We start from the raw sequence: 22,209 nt of genomic DNA on the forward strand, positions 1-22,209 counted from the left end.
TTCCATTGCACCCTTCTTCTTGCGCACATGGGTAAACTGAGGCCCTGTGAACAGGACTGTGTGTTTGAATACTCACCAAAGCTAACATGTGTCACTATCAGTAACACGCCAGGCACTAGGTGGAATGCTTCCTGTGTGTTCTCTCACTGAATATCTTGACAGTTCTGTGCAGTTGGTACTAATATCCTTCCCATTTTTCAGATGAGGAAACAGTGTCAGAGAATAAAATTGCTTCTTCAGGGCCAGAGAACTCAGAAGTTCCGGGGCTGGGGTGTAGGCGCAGGTGGAGCCACTGCTGTTGCCACCTCGTGCCCGGGAGCCTCAGCAAGGTGGTCCCAGGCATTGCTTAGCCTGACTCTCGTGGAACCCCATCTACTGCAGCAGATGGAGTGTGTGTGTAGGTGTGTATTAGTGTTTTATTGCAATGTAACTAAATACTGTGGATGGAGTAGCTTAAAACAGCATGTATTTATGATCTCACAGTTTCCAAGGAGTCCAGACTTGGTTTAACTGGGTCCTGTTCTTAGCGTCTCACATGTCTGTGATAAAGGTGTCAGTGGGGCCTCTTGTAAGAGGTGGTGTCTTCTTGTAAGATGGCTTGTTCAGAATTCAGAGAATTCAATTCATTACAGTCTTAGAACCAAGGCCCTGAGTTTCTAAAGGCCACCCTCTGTTCCCTGCCTTGTGGCCTCCCCTCAGCAAGGTAGCTTGCGTTTTCCAGGGCAGCAGAAGACTCTCTCTGTCCTCAAGTAGAGCCTCAGCTCTTCTTTTTAATGAGTTCACCTGAATAGGTCAGGCCCACCAAAGATACTCTTGATTATGTCAGTGCTAATTGATAAGGGGCTTCTATTAACTTTGCAAAACCCTTTTGCCCTACAACCTAATCAGTTCAGTTCAGTTCAGTTCAGTTGTTCAGTCGTGTCCGACTCTTTGTGACCCCATGAATCGCAGCACACCAGGCCTCCCTGTCCATCACCAACTCCTGGAGTTCACTCAAACTCATGTCCATCGAGTCGGTGATGCCATCCAACCATCTCATCCTCGGTCATCCCCTTTTCCTCCTGCCTCCAATCATTCCCAGTATCAGAGTCTTTTCCAATGAGTCAACTCTTTGCATCAGGTGGCCAAATATTAGAGTTTCAGCTTTAGCATCATTCCTTCCAAAGAATAGCCAGGGCTGATCTTTAGAATGGACTGGTTGGATCTCCTTGCAGTCCAAGGGACTCTCAAGAGTTTTCTCCAACACCACAGTTCAAAAGCATCAATTCTTCGGTGCTCAGCTTTCTTCACAGTCCAATTCTCACATCCATACATGACCACCGGAAAAACCATAGCCTTTATGAGATGGACCTTTGTTTGCAAAGTAATGTTTCTGCTTTTGAATATGCTGTCTAGATTGGTCATAACTTTCCTTCCAAGGAGTAAGTGTCTTTTAATTTCATGGCTGCAATCACCATCTGCAGTGATTTTGGAGCCCCCAAAAATGAAGTCTGACACTGTTTCCACTGTTTCCCCATCTATTTCCCATGAAGTGATGGGACCAGATGCCATGATCTTAGTTTTCTGAATGTTGAGCTTTAAAGAAATAGAGGAAAACAACAGAATGGGAAAGACTAGAGATAAGAAAATTAGAGATACCAAGGGAACATTTCATGCAAAGATGGGCTCAATAAAGAACAGAAATGGTAGAGACCTAACAGAAGCAGAAGATATTAAGAAGAGGTGGCAAGAATACACAGAAGAACTGTACAAAAAAGATCTTCACGACCCAGATAATCACAATGGTGTGATCACTCACCTAGAGCCAGACATCCTGGAATGTGAAGTCAAGTGGGCCTTAGAAAGCATCACTACGAACAAAGCTAGTGGAGGTGATCGAATTCCAGTTGAGCTATTTCAAATCCTGAAAGATGATGCTGTGAAAGTGCTGCATTCAATATGCCAGCAAATTTGGAAAACTCAGCAGCAGCCACAGGACTGGAAAAGGTCACTTTTCATTCCTATCCCAAAGAAAGGCAATGCCAAAGAATGCTCAAACTACCACACAATTGCATTTATCTCACATGGTAATAAAGTAATGCTCAAAATTCTCCAAGCCAGGCTTCAGCAATACCTAAACTGTGAACTTCCTGATGTTCAACCTGGTTTTAGAAAAGGCAGAAGAACCAGAGATCAAATTGCCAACATCTGCTGGATCGTGGAAAAAGCAAGAGAGTTCCAGAAAAACATCTATTTCTGCTTTCTTGACTACACCAAAGCCTTTGACTGTGTGGATCACAATAAACTGTGGAAAATTCTGAAAGAGGTGGGAATACCAGACCACCTGACCTGCCTCTTGAGAAATCTGTATGCAGGTCAGGAAGCAAGTTAGAACTGGACATGGAACAACAGACTGGTTCCAAATAGGAGAAGGAGTACATCAAGGCTGTATATTGTCACCCTACTTATTTAACTTCTATGCAGAGTACATCATGAGAAACGCTGGACTGGAAGAAGCACAAGCTGGAATCAAGATTGCCGGGAGAAATATCAATAACCTCAGATATGCAGATGACACCACCCTTATGGCAGAAAGTGAAGAGGAACTAAAAAGCCTCTTGATGAAAGTGAAAGAGGAGAGTAAAAAAGTTGGCTTAAAGCTCAATAGCCTAATGAAGGGAATGCTAATTTATCATATCCACAGGTCCTCCCCATACCCACTGGAAGGCCATAGTAACAAGGAGACATGGTAGTATCCTGTCACCACAGACACTAACACAGATGCTTGTCATTCAGCTTCATGGAGGGAAAGAGAGGAGGAGGCAGGAGTGCCTGAACTCTGGGATTGCTATGGTGCAAGGAGTGTTTGTAGGAGACAGCAGAGAAGCAGTGTCTAGGGGTACATGGGCATGGCAGCCCTGCAGTCACAGGCTGCCTCTGCTGTTTCCTGGGCATGAGATTGTAAAAAGGTTATATGGTGTCTCTGTGCCTAAGTTTCCCTGTCTGTACACTTCAGATGATGATACCTCCTAGCAGTTTGTGATGGCACATGAAATAATCAGCTTGCAGTGGAGCATGGCATGTGGTGAGCACTTGTCAAAGGTGTTAGTGTGTTTGGTGTCTCCTATTTGAAGATCACAGGGACATAGAGACAGAAAGGTGGAGTTACTTTTTTTCTGTGGGGTTGCTGGAATCATGGGCCTTCAAGGTGGCATTTGTGAGTTCATACTTTGCATGTGACATGTGGATCTGAGTTGCGGAATTGAGTTATGTTTTGTTGGGAGGTGCACTGCTCACCTGTGGAAAGAGAGTCAAGGTGATGTAGTGGAAATAAGAATATCCTTAGATGTTCTGGGACCAGTTTTGCCAATAATTCTCTTCTTGGGCTACCACCTGCTTCTTGGGACCTCAAGTTCCTCGTCTGTAACAAAGGCCCTTGGGAAAAGGTAGGTTCTGGGATTGGCAGGCTCTCTAAGATGCCTACTAGGTTTAAATATCATAGTTCTGTTGGCTGGTTCTCTGCCCCAAAGTAAATAAGGCTATTTCTTTAGCTCTGTCCAAAAAATGAGACTATGTATGTGTGCCTCCCCTACTGGAGATATATGAATGGGGATTTATTTAGCTGGGCTGCTGGGCTTTCCAGCTGTGTCTTTCTCTCCAGAGCATTGGTGGCTGTGTCCACATCCCTTAAAATTGTCCTCTGTATCTTCTTCTCAGTGGCTACTTTTATAGGCTGCTTAATGTAAAGTGAAAGAAGACAAACTTTAGTGACCTTTTAGGTCTTTGGGTGAGTGGACAGAGAAGAGCAGAATTCAGAAACTCCTTGGCCTGTTTCCTGTACACACGGTCCTTCCTCCACCAACCTTGTTCCCACATTGAACTAAGTAACCTTCCTATGATATTATCAGTCCTGATGTATGTACTAGTCATTGTCATTTTAATTTCTCTTGGTTGGAGTGAGGGTCTTGACAAAAGAAAATCAATAAAATATAGCATTGCAATATCTACTCATAAGCATGTATTTTGCAGGGGCTTGGCCATGCAAATTAATCCCACAAACAAATTTGTGCCTTTAACAGTCGAGCTCCCATTTGATAGTTGAGAAGACTGAGACTCGAATAAGTTAAATAAGTTATCCAGTGGTACAGAGTAACAGATGATCAAGCAGGGATTTGAACACACATGGATCTGCCGAAGTTTGTGCTCTTATCCAGCAAGGTAAACAGCTGGAACATTGTCAGTGATTTTAAGCCTTGGAGCCTGCCCGTGACCTCCATCATGCCTGCCTCATCTCTCCTCAGTATAGCACACAATTCAGAATCCAGGGGAACTTCCAAAAGCTGAGGTTGGAAAGATGGAAGCAATGTAACTAGCTTCAAAGGACCATATCCCAGGAAATACAAAAGGAGAAACAAGGATCTCTGTTGGCGTCCGCCACACCACCATGCCGGGTTCTCAAGGTTGAGCTAAAGAAAAACTCTGTTACAAATGATACATCTGATCTGCTTGTGGTGAAGACTCATAACTAGAAAATAAGCATGTGACAGTTCTTCATTTGAGTGTAAACCTAACTCATTAATTTAAATTACGGTGCTTTTGGAACAAAGAGGGGAAACTATAATAATAATAGCAAGTAATGGTCCCTTTAGAAAATGTAACAAGACATTAGAAATTTTGTGCTTAGGGAAGTTTGGAGGATGTACTTATAGTTAAGGATTAATTTTCACTTAGAGAGATCAAAAAGGTCTCGATGAGTAAGATATGTATCAAGTTTCAGGTTGGTTGTATTTTTTTTTCCTCTTGCCAGACTGTCTGAAACTTATCTCAAGTATCATGGTAAAAAGAGAAGTGGCGGGTAGACACAAAAATGTAATAGATATATTTTGGGGATAGAATATGAACTGCTTTTCTAAATGCATATCAAAAGGAGAATTTATTCCAGTTGAGTAGGTTTAATGATATAATTTTACCACATTAAATCATAATTGCTCCGTAAAAGAAAATAGAAATGCATGCATTGCCACTGACTGCCAGGCTGTCCCCTTCCATCCAAAAGCATCCTCCCCAGTACCTGTTGATGTCACCTTGGCTGACACCACAGCCTGTCTGTGGCTTTCCCCTGAAAATTTGGGGGAGGGGAAGGAAGGAAGAATAGTCTGAGAAATAAAAGAGTCTGCATCAAATATTTGCCATGGTTTTACCAAAATCATTTCCTGCTTTTAAGCTGCCAAGCTGAAGGTTACATACAAATAGACGGCACCTCTGACTATCTGGAACTTCATTTCTTAAAGTTAGATCATGTATCAAGATGATTGGGATACCTGAGTTAGTTAGGGACTATGTAATTTCCAGTGTTATGGATGTTGATAATCATTTAAGTAAATAGTCATGATTGCTTTTGTGGCTAAGTGATTTCTAATCTCATTGTATTCCCTTCTCTACACACACACACACATACACACAAGGAAGGGAAGAAATGATTGCATATTTGGGTGAAAACAGAATGAGAATTCCAATCACACTTCTAGATTTAACAGAACCTGATTTTACGTCATGAGCTGAATTCATTGATTCAGTGGAGGCATAGCTCATCTGTGAATTTACCACCTAAACTTGAGAGTATGAACTTCCCTGTCTCTTTTTTAAAATCACACTCTAAATAATGCTCAGCTTATCTGACTAATAAAAAGCATAATGTAGTTTTTAAAAACATTTTATTATCTTTTAAAAATATAGTACTTGCTACCTAAAAAGAATATATCATATTTCATTGAATCTTTTAAAAGACTTTTATGTTATATACTGGTAATAATATAAAAGTGAAGCAAAGTCAGTTAATCCATAGTCCTTTCTTACCTCAGAGGCATCCCAATATTGGTGATGTTACAGGAAAAGAAAACCAGTGCACCTTATAAGCTCTTAAATATTTTATTCAACATGCTTGATAAGTTATAAAGCATAATATAGCAATCATTCCTGAATATCCTTACACCCAATCAATTCAAGACCCGTAACTTGCATTTCTTACCACAGCCCATGCACATAGGCCACCCTTCTCTTAAATATTGCTTTTCAAACATGCTTAAGCTCTTTTTCCTGTTTACCTGTAAATAACCTCAAGAGTAGAGGGCATCTCTGCTCTCTCCCACTGTTGCCTTCAGTGTCTGACACAGAACCTGGCCCAATGGATATTAACTCTGATTGACCAGGTGTATGATTGTCGGAGGCATACCCACAGTGACTGTACCTTACAAGGTATCGTTTAGACACACTGCCTCTAGGAAATCTCTGACGGCCTGACTGTCTGTCTGACTGGACACAAGCTTGCCTCCCTTTTGAACTGTCTCAGCAACTTCTCTTCATCACCAAAGCTGTACTTACATTCCTTTCTCCTTTCAGTTCTGGCTCGTTCTCCACCCCTGCCTTCCTGCCAGGTTGGCTTAGGTGGAATTCCTATTGTGGTTTGGTGCCTGACATAATAATAAAAGGTAGCGTAGATGAAATAATATCTGGCACTTTACATCTGTTCTCACCAAATTGACCTAAAAGAGGTCAGCAGTATGACTATTCCCATTTCACAGATGAGGAAACTGAGATCTGTGAACATAAGCAATAAACATCTGTCAAATGAAGGAAGACAATGCTGTATCTACATTATTCTGCCTGAATATACTTCTTTTTTTCTCTGGAGCTCAAGCCTTTATGTCGATCCTTGGGCATATTATTCAGAAATAAATGGGGGAAAATTTTAATGAAGTACATACAAGTTTTCTGTTAGCAACTTATTGTTTGAGACATCTGTATTTTCTTTTACATTATTTACCTAATTTTCTATTGGACTTAACTTGTTCCCTTATTGGTTTATAGAGATTCTTATGTACCTTAATTTTTAGATCTTTTTTCCTAATTTAACTATGATATGCACGTATTTACCCAATGTTTCTTCTTTTTTTTTTTTCTGTTGCAATGAGTTAAATCTACCTCTCTACACTAAATTAGAGTCCCAATCACAGCCATTTCCCCCAGCAAACGTGTTTAGTAATAAAATCTCTCCTAGAGAAGCACCCCATACTCTTAATTTTGCATTTCATTTCCGTTATCACAGGCCCCGACAATCACATTTCACCTACTTAACATTGTGGCTGGAAATAAGTTTACTCACAAAATAGGAATCGGCACAGTAGAAAGAAATTAGCAAAGTAGATAATGTATTTACATTTTAAAAATTGGGACTTGAGTCTTAAAGCTGAAGTATTAACTTGTGCTGAGTGTAGGAACCAGTGTTAAGAACTTGATTTTGTGATTCCACAGCCTGGCCTTTTCTACTGTGCCAATGTTTCTGTGATACAATTTGGAATGCTGCTTTAGCCATATTCAATTTTAATATACTTTTATTTTTTAGTGGTTTAGTTACAAATTCTGAGCTTTTTGTTATTGTGCTCAGAAATGCATTCCTGCCTCTGAGATGACAAGAAAATTTCCAATTTTACAAAATATTAAATAATAAATTCAGGTATCAATTTTTAAAAATATCTATTGTCTGTATACAGCACAAAGTTGTCAGGAATCTGAAGGTGGCATCTAAAATTGTCTTTTAATATACTTTGCCTTTCACATGTACAAGGATATTTCAAAATAAAAAATACATAAAATGAAAAATAAATTCATACATGACTAGGATCATAAAAGAAACTCCCTACCTTGGTGCACAATCACTTATTCATTCAGTTATTGACTCATCATGTTTATTTAGTCCCTGTGGTATACAGAGATGATTTAGACTAGAAAATACTCCTGTTAAATGCAGTGGGGATTCCAGCAGTATGAACTGATGCATCTTTTCAAAGGATCCCTCAGGCTGTAGTACAGAGGAGAGATTTTTAGGGGGCAAAGAGGGAAGTAAGGAGAGACAGGTAGGGCAGTGATACCCACCTGTAGTAAACCCAGAATTTGGTCAGAAGAAGCAAGATTTAAAGCTGACTGCTGCAAATTAGGGCCAGAGCACCATTGCTGTTGCGGAGATGCTGGCCAATTCAGGTGTCCAGATGAAATACTACTTTGAACCTGGAGCAGGGCGGGACTTTGTGTAGGGGACCATTCACAGCAAAGCTGGACAGGTGGCAACCCTGCTCACTTGGCGCCGGCAAGTGGAGCGGGCTCATGGAGCGGGCTCATGGATGATGGATGGCTTTACGTTATTCTGAACACAGCGCGGAGTGGGGGCAGCGGGGGATGACCCCTGGGGCGCTCAGAGGAGTCTCTGGGCTTTTCTTACACGTTGTCTTCCCCTTAGTATCCAGCCAAGGTATTAACTCTGTGTTCCAGCCACATTTCCACCTAGAAATCTCACTATTGCTCCATATACTCTTGTCCATGGTCCTGGTATTTATATTTTTACACAGTTTAACCTGAAAGTGTGTGGACTTTTGGTGAAAATGAGACAATTAAAATAGTTTGCAAAGCACAGTGAAGGTTTTTTCTTTTTAAAGGTGGAAAGAATGTGATGACATGCAATTTATTACTACGTTCCTCCCTTTCTTGAATGTCCATGGACATTTTCTGCTCAATCAGTGTTTTATTTTTTTGCACTTCATTTTATATCTGATTCTTCCCCTTGACTTCGCAGTCTCAGGAGACAACAGTATTTCTCTTAAAAACCCAGAGGGCGAATGGGTCCTCTGTGTGTGTTGGTTTGCCAAGACAATTCTCATGAAAAGGACTAGGATTGCTAAACCATTTTTTAATATAAGGGGGTCTGTGTTTGGGCATTGAAATTAATTTCCCTTATCTCACCATACAAATAGCCACCCTGGCTTTTTTGATTTATTATCTAGGATGCTTCAGCAGCACTAAAAACAGAGGACGAGAAGACATCACCTTTACGTGGCATCATTAGTCACAGCATTAAAAGCATCACCCTGAGTGGGGTGCTTTGCACAAGCTCCTGCCATACCATGAGAACACCCTGTTTTTGTCCTGTGTGCCAGAGACATTGGGCCTGGTCATGAATTCCAGGCTTCATTTTTTAATTCTTAATAAGTCAACCCCACCCTAAAATCCTTCTTGTCTTTCCTTCCTAACATACTATAAAGGAGCTTTCTAGATTGCATGTATAATCCCTGACTAGAGACAAAGTACTGACTTGGAGGAAAAAAAATATTATTTTTATTTACTTTTTAGATTTTTTAAAAAATATTGGAATACAGTTGATTTTGCAGTGTTTGTTTCAGGTGTACAGCAAAGTGCAACTAAATTCTATGTATATCTTTTTATGCATATATCTATATCTTTCTCAGATTCTTTTCCCATATAGATTATTACAGAGTACTGAGTATAGTTCCTGCACTGCACAGTAGGTCCTTGTTGATTATCTACTCTGTATATAGTAGTGTGTGTATGTTAATCCCAGTGTCTTAATTTATCCCTCCCTCTCACCTTTTCGCTTTGGTGGCCATACATTTGTTTTCTAAGTCTATTTCTGTTTTTCAAATAAGTTCATTTGTATCATTTTTTAGATTCCACATATAAGTGATATCATACGAGACTTGGCTTTCTATGGCTTCGTTTGCTATGATAATCTCTACGTTCATCTATGTTGCCGCAAATGACACTGTTTCATCATTTTTCATGGCTGAGCAATATTCCATTGTGTAAACGTACCACATCTTCTTTATCCATTCATTTGCTGGTGGACATTTAGGTTGCTTTCAAGTCTTGGCTGTTGTAAATAGTGCTCCAGTGGACATTGGAGTGAGTAAAAGAAGCTTATGTCAAAAGACTGGATGCTTTATGATTCCATTAATATGACATTCCTAAAAAGGCAAAACTACAGTGATGGGGAATAGATGAGTGTAGCTAAGGGTTAGGGATGGTGGCAGGGTGTGAATATGAATGGAAGTACAAGGAAGTTTGGAGGGTAATGGAGCTATTCTCTATCATGATCATGGTAGAGAGTGTATGAATGTATACCTGTGTTAAAATTCATGGTACTGGACACCTCCCACACCCCAAGAGTCAATTTCACTACTTGGTAACTTAAAAAGAAAGAAACCTGCACCCCAGCTTCTGCACATGACCCGCAGGTTGCAGCGTCTGTCTCATTCCAGCCGGCTGCTTCTGGCATTCTCGCCCCTCCTGTCAGGTCCTTTGCACTCAGGTCGCTTGTGTTCTCTCTGCCTGGGACTCTCTCCCACCTCACCTGGGTGCTGGGATCCTTTGCTGCTCAGCTGTGGGGACCCAGCACCTGCTCTGGGTGAGTCGCCTCTGCACACCTGCCCCTGGCTCTTCGTAGGGGCTGCCCTACCCCGTCAGGGTGACTTCAGGAGAGTGATTTCATTGTTTACTCCCCAGCCCTCCTAGGAAGGTGACGAGTAAGGCAGTGAGGATGAGAAGGAAGTCAGTGCCCTGCACTCACAGGCGAAGGTCAGCCTTTATTTTTGTTTTACTTGTGTCTTTCTTCCTGGCTGCACTGGCCCCTGACCCCCTGGCTGAAATTCCTTACCTCCTTTTGCTCTTTCAGCAGGGGAATCCTCTTTTCTGGCTTTGCCCAAACTACTTGTTGAAAAGCAATAAATCGTGGTTTTAAAGACCTTGATAGTCTCTTTTTTTCCCTTTGAACAAATGTAAAATTATGTGGAAAATCATGACGGCAGAGGGGTTTTCTCACTTTTTTCCTCAGAGATTAGATGGGTTTTATAGTGTACCATGAAAAGGCATTAGTAGTAAAATCCTTATTATGGATATATTTTTGCATGTTAGGTTGGCCAAAAAGTTCATTCAGGGTTTTCCATAATATCTTACAGAAAACCCAGAGTAAACTTTTTGGCCAACCCAGTATTTCCTGAGCCCCATCTTCCAAATATTTCCCAAATCCCTTGGGGAAAGAACAGACTTTTGGGGGGGAAGAAAAGTAGCTTCTATTCTGGAATCCACAGCAGTAGTAATAATAACAACACACCAGTATTTCTATGGTGCTTACTGTAAGTGCCAGACACTGTCCTAAGAAGCAGTTTATATATTATTTCACTTACTCCTCATGGCAGCCCTAGAAGGTAGTAGTGCCATAACTTCCCTTTCATATGTGTGAAAACCACAGCACAGCCCAGGCGGTTACATCAGGGTGGAGGAAGCTGGGATTTGAACCCAGGCTCCACCTTCCAGATGCCTGTGGAGCAGATGGAGGAAGGAAGACGGGAGACCTGGTTTTCCTCCCCAGGGCCCCAGGCTGACCTCTCTTTCCTTCTCTCCTGGAAGGTATCTCCACCCCTTTGCATGGTCTGTAAGATGCTCCAGAATGGTTTGGGATGTTCCTTTTCTTGTTCATCCAAAGATGATTCCATATTTGTCTCTTGATCAGTATTAACACAGGTCTTTGGAATAATTGGAAAAGCGAGCTAAAAATCAAAAAGACTCACGAAAGCAGTTACCAAACTCATATCATATCTTGAATTGTGCTTTTACAGCTTTCAAAGTCCTCAACTCTGTGTTCTTCAAAGATGCCCCTCATCATTTCCCATTATCATCATCTCTTTTGACAGGAGCGGAAGGTGAGGCCCACAGAGGAGTGCGTGGCGTGTCCTAGTTCACCACATTGACCCTTTTAGGACTGGAAAGCAAGCTCAGTTTTTCCCTTCTTTTCCCCTTCTCCCGTCCTCTTTTCCATGTAAGTTCTTATTCTTTGAATAAGAGAAACTGTTCCATTTACTTAAGATACAGGCAATGTAATTTCATCTTTTTTTTCTACATATAATGATTTTCTTTTGCTGTATAAATTCATTACCGTGAACGTAGCAGCTTAAGACATCCATTTATTGCTCTCAGTTTTGTAGGCCACAGGTCCAGACATAGAGCTGCTGGCTTCTGTGCTCAGAGCATTAGGAGGTTCAGTGTGTCAGAGGGGTTACCCAGACTGAGTTCTTGTCTGGAGGCTCTGGAGAATAATCTGCTTCTTAGCTCTGCCAGGTTTTTGGTAAAATTCAGTTCATTGGGGTTATAGGACTGAGATCCTCATTTCTTTGCTATCAGTCAGCCAGGGGCCACTCTTGACTTCTAAAGGCTACCCACAGTTCCATGTGATTGCCTCTGGCAGCACTGGTACATCACATCTTTCTTGACTCTTAAATGTTGAACTTTCTCTGTTTCTGATCCCTAAACCCTAATATAAACTGCAAAATATGAATGAAGTCCATATGATTCTTTCAGGTCTGCTCAAATTATCTCCCTCTCCTAAGGTCAGCTGATTTTGAACCATAATTACAGCTGCAAAACCCTTCAGATTAATACCTTGATAGTGTTTGCTTGAATATCAAACAAAGGGTAGGGATGTGGAAGGTGTTCTTAGAATTCTGCCTATCGCTAATGCATTACAGTGTTAAAAAGAGGTAAAGACAGGAAGAAGGGCTAACTCTAATCTCTGTTTTTCAGTAGTAATTACATAAATTCCTTTTTGCCTTTTGCCAACCTGATGCATTTTGTATTTATTGGGCCATGTGATTAAAAGCATATTCATAGTCTGTGCAAGCTTTTTGTCTTAAAAAAATTGAAAAATAGATGAGGTGGGCATAATATTTTTGAACAACGCAATTAACTGTTACTACTTGGTACGTTTTTAGCATTGTTTTGGCATTTTTTAGCATTGTTTCAACCTATTCTTTTTTTCTCAGCCTCTGTGGCCCAGCTCCTTGAACTTTCTCCCTCCGCTCCTTGGCATCTCCTTGTAGGTTTTACCTTAAATATCACCTCCTCGTGGACAAATTTCCTGATGGCCTTACCTAGCAGGTGAAGAATGACAAGTCTGTGAAATTGTTTTATTCAGGCTTCCTTTGTAATGACTCTCTAATTACTTCCGGATTTGTGGATTGCCAATATCTTATCTGTTTCTCATAGACTGTAAACCTTGCAAGGAGAGACTTCATAGGCCTGGTGTCCAGACTATGCTTGTTCAGAGGAAGCATCAAAAATGATGTGTAAATGAAAGGTTTTATAGAAAAGGTAACTGTAACATTTGTTGAGAAAAGTTGCTAGAGTAGTGAACCAAGTTAATCATGAGGTCACTGCTAAAGCATTTGTTGTTTGAAAAGCACCCAAATGACTGTCATAAAGATCTTGAAAGAGGGGAGATTCTGAGGAATGGTGGTGCCAAAGAGGAACAGTTTCCATATTGTCCTTTGAAATAGGCAGCGCCACTGGACAGGAGGTGAGTGAGGTGTCTGCAGATCACAAACCACCTGATGTTTGCAGCACCGGTTCCTGCTAAGTTTTAATGCCTGAAGCCGGAGACCTCTTTCCTCCCGGCCTTCCTTTGAACAGCTCCTCTCTCTGATCTTCTCCTAAGCTTCATGTTCACCTCCAAGCAGTCCTCCACCCACTTGACCTTGGGCAAGTTAGCCTTCTTGAGCCCTATTTTCCTCCTCTGGAAAATGAATACAATAATTCGCACCTTGAAAGGTCATTGGAAGGACAGAAGGGCAATGAATGCAAACGTTTGACTCACACTGAGATTAATAAATGTTATTTCCATTATTAGACTCTGCATATCTGACATGGAATTGAAGTGCTCATCTTAACAACTGATTTTTTGGAAATTGTTATAAAAGAAAGGGTTATGGTAGATTGTAGGGTCGTTAGAGAAATAGTCTTCTTACTTGATTTTTTATCATCATTTACTAACTAAAGACTACCTAGATTGAAATCAGTGTATTTTATGTACAGCCATCCTAAAAGCACAATTTATCTACCTTTTTCTTTTCCCCTCTTGATGATTCAGAAGTCACTCCAGAGCCTTTATACTCCTGTGAGTCTTTATTTTGAACTCCAGTTAGCATTTTATTTTAGCCCTGTAGAAGTATTGGTCACTAGCAAGTTCTGAAAAGCAACTTATGCCTGTATGTTCACCTCTTCTCATTCCTTAATATATGATTAAAAAAAAAAAAAATCGTGTGTTGCACCACACACAGACTGGCTTCCTCTGCCCAAGGCCTTCCCAGGTGCTCCTCTTTTTGGTGGCGAGGACTCTCCCACTCCAGCTTATTGCTGGGAAGTGATAGAACTAGAGCAGTAGTATCCTTGGAGCCTAGAAGTGCGGGTAGCAGGCCTTCAAAGAGCTCATTTGCCATAAAGTACCAGAAGTTGTTCAGAATCAAGCTCTTCTCACATTTCCGAGGAGACTATTTTAGGGAGCAACAAGAGCAGAATAGATCAATTTACATTTCTTCTTCTTCTACCACTGTAAAAGCACTTATTTGATGAATTCTCAGGGCCACTTAGACAGTCTCAGCAAATACAGTGATGGGAGCATAGAGCCAGCGTCTGTTTTGTTTGTTACGGGGATGGTTTCTACACTCAAAGCTGCATTCCTATTTTTTCATTTATTTTGCCTGCCTTTTAATTCCCTGAGTGCGATTTAGAGGAGTCCATGCGTCGTTTTGTGGCAGTGGCATTGGAAGTCTGTATTTCTGATTTAATTCCTGCAGTGTGAATTCAGAACAGAGGGCCGGGAGACTCCTGTGCCCCAAATTAGCTGGGAGAACTTGGACAGTTGGCTCAACATCTCTATGTAGGCCCCAATTTCCTCTCCAGTAAAATGGGACTGTTCACTTCTTATCAGGGGGTATAATATAATAAAAGGAAATGCCCTGCAGATGTGAAAAAAAAAATTTAAACACCATGCACCTTTCATTTTTATTTTTAATCTGAAATTAACATGCAAAATCAGGATGCTGCCATTTCCAAAGCTGTTAGCCTGCATTCATCATATTTCTAGGTGAAGTATCTGAAAGTGATTATAGGTAATAAATATCTTTTTTTAAAAAACTTATTGCAGAGGCAGTTTTTCCACTGTTAATGAGGGTAATTTGACTTGGTTGAAGGATTGCAGTTCTTAAGAATTAATGCAGTAATCCAATTCAAAGATTTAAGGAGATCTAAGATTTTTCACAGGTCGCGTGCTAGTGAATGTGCTGCTCTCACATAGCAGCTAATGGACTTGAACGCTGGTCTGCCATTTACTGTTCCCTCCCCAAGAGCAGCTATGCCCTTGGTGGTGAGTCTACTCTCCAGGCATTGCAGGTTATTTAGAAGTGTGGTGTATTTGTAACACTTTTGAGAGATAGTATCCTATTTCTCTCAGCCCCTAATTACTATAAAAACTGGGGTTATCTTTCTTAATTACACATTTGAATCCTAATCTGCTAAGGTCTGAGGAATATCAGACTCAGAGGAGCTGCCTTCTCGCCTTTCTTTTTCAGAGAAAGGCCTTTTGTTTTGTTTTGTGTTTTTCAGTGTGTTCTTAAAAGCTTATTCCTGTATCTTTGTATTTGTATCTATAGGTTAATTCATGTGAAGACAAAGGTTACCATACATGGTATTCATAACTTTCCATTTTTGATAATGAGGTATTAAGAACAGCTAACAATATTTTGTAAAGCCTTATTTGTAAAGGATGGTAGAAATGCTCTTCTTTCCCAATTCCATTATGTTTCCTAAATTTGAAAAAATCCCATTTTGAAGCAATTAGAAGTCTGTCCTTCTCTTTCCATGTGTGTGTGCACTCAGGAACCTTTGTTCCTTAATTAGGAAAAGAACTAGAGCTCATTAATTGTGGTTCCAAGTGATGTCTGCTGATTGTTGGGGCACTGATCCACTACAAAGAAAGATCTAGTCTAGATCTGAGAGGCTACCAGCATTTCTGAGAACCAGTAAAAGATAAATAAGCAGCAGAGGGTCCTTGTATGGTCGACCTCACATCTTGGCTTGTCCTTAAGGGCCTGGCTAACTGCTCATCAGTTTTAAAGCCACAGAAATGTATGTACTCACAGAAGGGGGCAAAGGGAGAAGGTGCAACTTAGGTAGAATTATAGAACTTTGCCTCCGTTTAAAACCTGTGATCTTTAAAAAAAAAAAAAAAGGAAAAAAGAAGTCAAGAATCTCTTTTCGATTTCTTGATACTTAGAGGACCTCATCCAGATGCCTGTAGATGTTATTGAAAGTGAATGAATTGCTGGCAAACATGATAGAAGACAGATATCCTGATGTTTTCCAGGCTGATTTTCATTGCTGGCATGAGCAGAGGAGGCATTGCAAGAGTTCTGAAAGCTAAAACTCCCAAACTGGATTGGCAAATCCTTAGGCCCGCATCTTTGTCATCAAAAGAGAGCCCTAATTTCCACGACAAGAACAGACACTTCCCCAGCCTCCAAGACAGTTAAAGCATCTGCATGTTCCCAGAAATATGAGTAGTACAAACGGTGGACGCATCTCCCTCGTCAAGATCTGGGTTCCAGACACAGGGAGGTGAGCAACTTGAGTGGAAACTCTCTGACCACGTCGATGCTGTTGTCCTGTGGGTTGGCTGGCCTGGCGAGGGAAGGCTGAGATGAAGGATGAGAAGAAGAAAGCCAAATGTCAGTTTGGAAACCATACAGTGGAAATTCGCACCTAATTTGAGGGACAGTTGCTTCTCTTCCAGAAGATTCTATCCGATCAGATGGCTACCATCCCTGCCAGAGGATAAACTGCCTTTACCCTTTCATGTTGATGGAGACATTATTAGCAAAAGGGAGCACTTCATAAAGGTGGCAGAGATCTGGCAAATAAAGGCATGATACCATTTCCCCTGCGCTGATGATGGTGTGGGTCAGAAACAGTGAATGAGGAAACAGATATTTCCCTGAAATGTTCTACCCTTTAGAGAGACGTGGCCAGCTAGCAGACATGTCTCTCTATATTTTTACATAATAATAATAATACATATTTTTATATATTTATATATATATTTCTCCATCAGTCATCTTTTTTACTTTGTACTTCTCAGAGAAAGAAAAATCGATTTTAAAATGTAAAAACCTGTTCTTCAATTGACAATGCAAAAATCTCATTGCAGTATTTATTCCAAACCTGCTCTCATAATGTTCAGTCAAGGAGAAAACAGCAAAAAACAGTTGTTGATGGACTTAGCACAGAACTGGATTAAATAAGCATTAGTCTACTGAAGCTGATTACAGGAATATGAAAATGCAGTATCTTAATGGTACATATTTTTATGTGGCAGCTCAGTTGCCTTTCATTTTGCAGCTAATATGTCTATTCTTATGAGTCATTTACTTCTTTAATTACCTTTTGCAGGCAAGGCACCATGGTATATTAATGTGAATGATTTTTACTGCCAGTTTATCATACAATGCCCCAGAAGTTGAAAGGCGTAATTGACTTGGAAGAACAGCTCATGAAGGAAACAATATTTAGTTGACAGTTTTCCTTGTACTCTCTGTTGACGTTTATGAGTTTACACTATGCTAAAGGAGTAATAAACACAATTTTCTTTCAATAACAGGAAAGGGTAGCTTCTCGAATACATTTGTGGAAAAACACATTTGTTCATTTCTTGAATAATATGGAAATAACACATTTCCAGTGATAAGACCTCTCAGATTGCCAATTGAATTAAACCTTTGAAGGTGCATTTATAACCTGTCTCGGAGCATTAGGAGATATTAGGGTTCATGTGATTGAATCAATTTAATGAATATTTAAATTATAGACAGATTTGGATAAATCATATTTAAATCTGGGTGTTAGAGGAAGACTATTTGACCTCATCCTCCCAATTTCTAGAGGGAAGCAAAGTGGGAAGGGAGCTGGGGAGCTGTCTGGAGGAAGATTTTCTTTCGCCCAAAGCTTGGGGAAGTCTGACAGTACATTTTAGGGAAAAGAAAAGGGGGCCTGTCAGTACAACTCCTTATAAGGTCTGGGCTTTGAATGGTTAAACTGAAGACCTGGGTGGGTTGCTGCTGTTCTGGGGTCTGGAATGGTGCCTTGAGTTGATGGGGCCAGTGAGCAAGTACTCTTGTTTTTAACCATCATTTCCAACGTCCCCTGGGCCCTCCACTGGCTCGCTGTCTTTGGGTAGGCCCTGGTTTGGCACATCGGCTTCGAGGGAGTTAAACTTTTCACAGTTTTCTGGATTGTTTGCAGTTCAGTCCTGTGCAGCATAATGAAAGTTTTCTAGCCATCTGTTGTTAAGCTGGCGGAGAGCAAGGCCAGTATATCCAAACAAAGTTCTGGCCTGCTGTAAACGGAACCTGTCGGTTTAGCATAGCTTTCCTGACCCCTCCAGCAAACGGGGCAGCCCTTGGTACCAGGCACTCACTGCATGGAGCTTTCAAAAGGGAACTATTTTCGGGGTAGGGGGTGAGGGCCTGTTTACTTTTTCCCTCCATGTTCCTCTCACTGGCTTGGACTAGTTTATACTTAATCTTTAAATGGATAAATGGTTACTTGTGCCCCCTCCTTTTTTGGAGAAGGAAGAATTCGATCTTAATAGGAGATTGTACCTTTTAGAACAAGGTGTGAGTGTCTACAGTGTGTGTGTCAGGCACCAGCAATTTAAAAGGGTGTTCTACGTGTACACCCGTGGTGGATTCATGTTGATGTGTGGCAAAACCAATACAATATTGTAAAGTAAAAAAAAAAAAGGGGGATGAACAACCAAAAATAAAATAAAAAATAAAAGGGTGTTCTACCCAGTAGTTCTGTTTCACCATTTTGTCTTGCAGGATTTGGGGACAAATAGTCCAGGCGGTACAAGCTCCTATATTTATTACTTAGCTTATATAACTAAGTGTTTCATAACTTTAAAAGGACTCCCACCCTCCCCTCTCTTCCGCATTTTATATTTATTATTAGAAGTTTAATACACAGCATAACTTAGAGAATAGCCATTTGAATGTGCTCCTGGCTCTGTGGGGTGTTCCCTATCCTCTGTTCTTATTTACAAGGTATATTATGTATGTATGGTCTTTAATTGCCCAGCTTGACCTTAAAATCGTTCCACTGTTTTGTGTTTTTCTGTAATACGTTTAATTCTTACTTCCTGTTTCACAGTTTGCTTGGCTCTGTATGAAGCATTCCTGCCCATTCAGATCCTTGATGTACATATATGTCTGTCTCAACACCTGTCTAAACCTACCCCTCACTTCTGTGGGTTTCCTCTTGTTAATGACACCTCATAGGTGCTGTTGTATTTTTATCTTGGTCTTGCTGCAGTGTATTTCCTGTCCAGCATTGGTTACATTTGTGCTCTGTTAAGAGAGGGCTCTGGGGAGCCATTGTCAAACCTCTGTATCCATCTCAGTCGATTAAAATATCCAGGGAGAATGGCCACTGTCACCGAATGACTATGTCAGCCACTCCCCTGGCTGCCTCAGCCCCTCTGGGTGAGAAGCAGACCACAGCCCCACATAGTAGTTACAAAGAAAAAAGGTACCGAAAGCATGCACATTTGTCTAAAGCACCCACAGGAGGGGGTTTGGATTCAACTTTAACTGCCATCCAGGAATGTACATGGGTCAGGGATGCTGTAAATGGCTGTGGGGGGCAGAGGGAGAGCAGAAGAACCAAAGGGATAAAATAGGAGATACAAGGCTTCTCCTTTAAGGGACCAAGAGTTTTGCAAGAGCGAAAAATATTCAATTTAAAATTTAAATGAATGCACTTACTTGGAAATACCATATAGTCATAATCTGTTTGTAAGGTGACTGACATATAAAGTGCTTTTTTGTTTTAAGGCAAAAAAAAAAAAGTATTCGGGGTAGAGTTTCGGGTGTAAATGTCAGGTGCAAAGTAACGTGTGTTCAGGAGTCAAGCAAATAACCTTGGCATTTAGGACACTGCCTTTTAGAACATGAAATTGTTTTTTGTTGTGTGTTCTTTTCTTTCTTTTTCAAAGGAGGACTACATTCAGGGGTCACCTATTAGCTGTGTTTTTGCTGTCTTAAACTCAGCCCTTCTGTCTATTAAAATCAAACCACTGTGTAAACATTCCAGTGTTGTTCTTGGTCTCTACAATGGCCACGGGGATCAGGTTTCACCTGCCTGCACATCTTCAAGCAATTAGAGCAATTAGCGTGAAGCCATTTCACATTCAAGGATTCAAGGTCTACGGTGACATTCAAGTCCAGGAGAAGTCTGAAAGGGAGAGAAAGGAAGCGGCCCAGAGCATGGCTACTCTTCCATGGCCCTAAGCAGACAATTTCTCTTTTAAAAATGGTAACTCTTTAATGATATTGTTATGAGGTTTTTAAAGGACAGATCAAAAGTTGTTTATATCAAAAAACCCCAACAGTCATTTAATTATACTAATGAAGGTCTTTATACATGGCAGATTTTTTAAAAAGACTTTTAATGGTCGTGAGAAATGAAGTGTTCCTGCTCCTTGCATCACCGTGGGGGTGACAGCATTCTTTGCAGAGGAAAGATGCATTTTATAATATATAAAGGGATTTACATTGCGCTTTACATGGTCAGCCTCCCAGTTTGGGGTAAAGGGAACCATTATAGCTATGTCGAATATTTAGTTGGCAGACTTTTGGTGAGTAAGTATTAAAAGCAACTTTTTTTTTTACGCTTGGAGAAGAATAGTGGCAACTTTCATGTATCGAACTAGTACAGTTTAAAGACAAATGACCAACTTAGCACATCAGACAGCTGTGTAAGCGTGACCGAAGGTGCCTTTTAACAAAATCAGCTCAGAATCGGGGAGAGTTTTTGTTGTGTTTGTTTGTTTTGTTTGTTTTTCGAATGTGTAGCTTAGTTACCCAGGAATCTTGTTTGCATGAGGCAAACCCTAAACTGATTACAGCTTTTTAAATTGGTTAGTAGATTTTTAAATCCACATTGCACTGTTGGGTTATTATGCAGAGATGAGAGGAGGGGCTAATTTTCAAAATCCATGGGTGCTGCAGAGAAGATCTGGCTCTGTACTCCCTGGAGGTGTTTGCAATCAGGAGTAACCGCAGGCTAAATTATAATTTGGAATTCTGTTGCCCTTTAACCTGATGCTGCCTGTTCACATTCAGTGTTTGTTAACAAACAGCTCTAAGCACAAAATTGTTGGGAGAATTACTTTTTCATTATATGCACTGACTTTAATTAGAATAAGCGGCTTATTTTTAAAAGAAATAATTGTGTGCCTCTAAGAAAGTTCTTGCCATAATTCCTTTATGAAATTGCCTTAGTTGACTTCAAAGCGAGTAGGTGTTAAACAGTTCTCTATCCATCGCCCTGAACACATCTATCTGTGTGACGGAGTCTGGAGCATTCCTATTCATTCGGTAATGAGCCATTTTTAGGTAACCGGACTGCTTAGAGGTCTCTCACAGGGCTCAAAGCAGCAGAGCTCTTCTGTTGGGGGCTGGCTTTCCTGGCGCCCAGGCTATGTGCCTTTTGAAACTGCATTACAGATCAGATGCAGATGACGCTAAAACCATGCAGCATGCTGGACACTGAGCAAGGTGAAGGTCTATTTCCCTTGCCCCTTGGAAATGGATTGCTAGGAAGTCATTTGCAGCATTTGTAACTAGATTGGCTGAGTTAAACAGGAACATTTGAATTGGACACTCCACCCCTTCTAAAAGTGGAGAGGCAGGCATCTAAGAGCTGCAGGGCTCAGAAGGGAGGTAAGGCAGTAAACCAGATCCCCCCCTTTTTTTTCCTCCTAGCCTTATCCTCTGTTTCTCTGATCTGCCTTTTGAACTGTTTTTGTGGCTGATCAGTTCCACCTAATATGCCTCTTGATTTCTGCTATTGTAATACTCAGGCGACATGCTGTTCTCTTGGTTTTTATAAGCTTTAGATGCTTCTGCCTGTCATATTCTGGCGGTTTATCTTCAGCGTCTGGATTTGCTTTCAGACTTGAATGTCTATCAAGCTGCCGTTGCTTTGAATGTGAGATCAAAAGAAGATGAATTCCAGTAAAAAATTTCCTTCTATGAAGAAAAGATTGGGGCCTATGTAAACATCCCACTGACAGTTCCCAGTGAGTTATTTTCGCCGAGTATTAGCACCTGGATGACAGACAGTCCAGCATTCCAAGCTCAGTAACGAATCAGTTGCTTCCATGGCAGAGCAACATTGCCACAACAGCAGTGCATTTTTAGAAGGGATCCTTTTTCTTCCTCTTCCCCCTCCCCCTTGTCTTTCCCTTTTTTTTATTTTTTTTTCTTTCTTTGAATATGGCTGTTCAACTCTTCATCCTATTTTTCAAGCTGACTTCTCTGCCTTCAGCAGTTTACTTTTCTTCACAATATCTGTCAAGTTACTCGGGTGACGGAAGACAGGACTTTGATAATTAGTTTGGGGAGGGTTCCAGAGTGTTCATGTAGACAAACCAGGCATCTGGAGATAAACAGGTAGTTGGGTTGATTGCAGAGAAAAGGAAAAGCAGCAAAAGCAAGC

At 40.8% G+C, this 22,209-nt stretch overlaps 1 protein-coding gene across 4 annotated transcripts in view; it reads left to right on the forward strand.

Annotated features, from left to right (window-relative positions):
- The window catches only part of FOXP1 (forkhead box P1), a 622,410-nt gene that overhangs the window by 426,373 nt on the left and 173,828 nt on the right, over nt 1-22,209 (forward strand). The gene's annotated exons all lie outside the window — the stretch shown is intronic.

This window comes from Ovis canadensis, chromosome 19 (assembly GCF_042477335.2).
Source record: "Ovis canadensis isolate MfBH-ARS-UI-01 breed Bighorn chromosome 19, ARS-UI_OviCan_v2, whole genome shotgun sequence".
Lineage (NCBI taxonomy): Eukaryota > Metazoa > Chordata > Mammalia > Artiodactyla > Bovidae > Ovis > Ovis canadensis.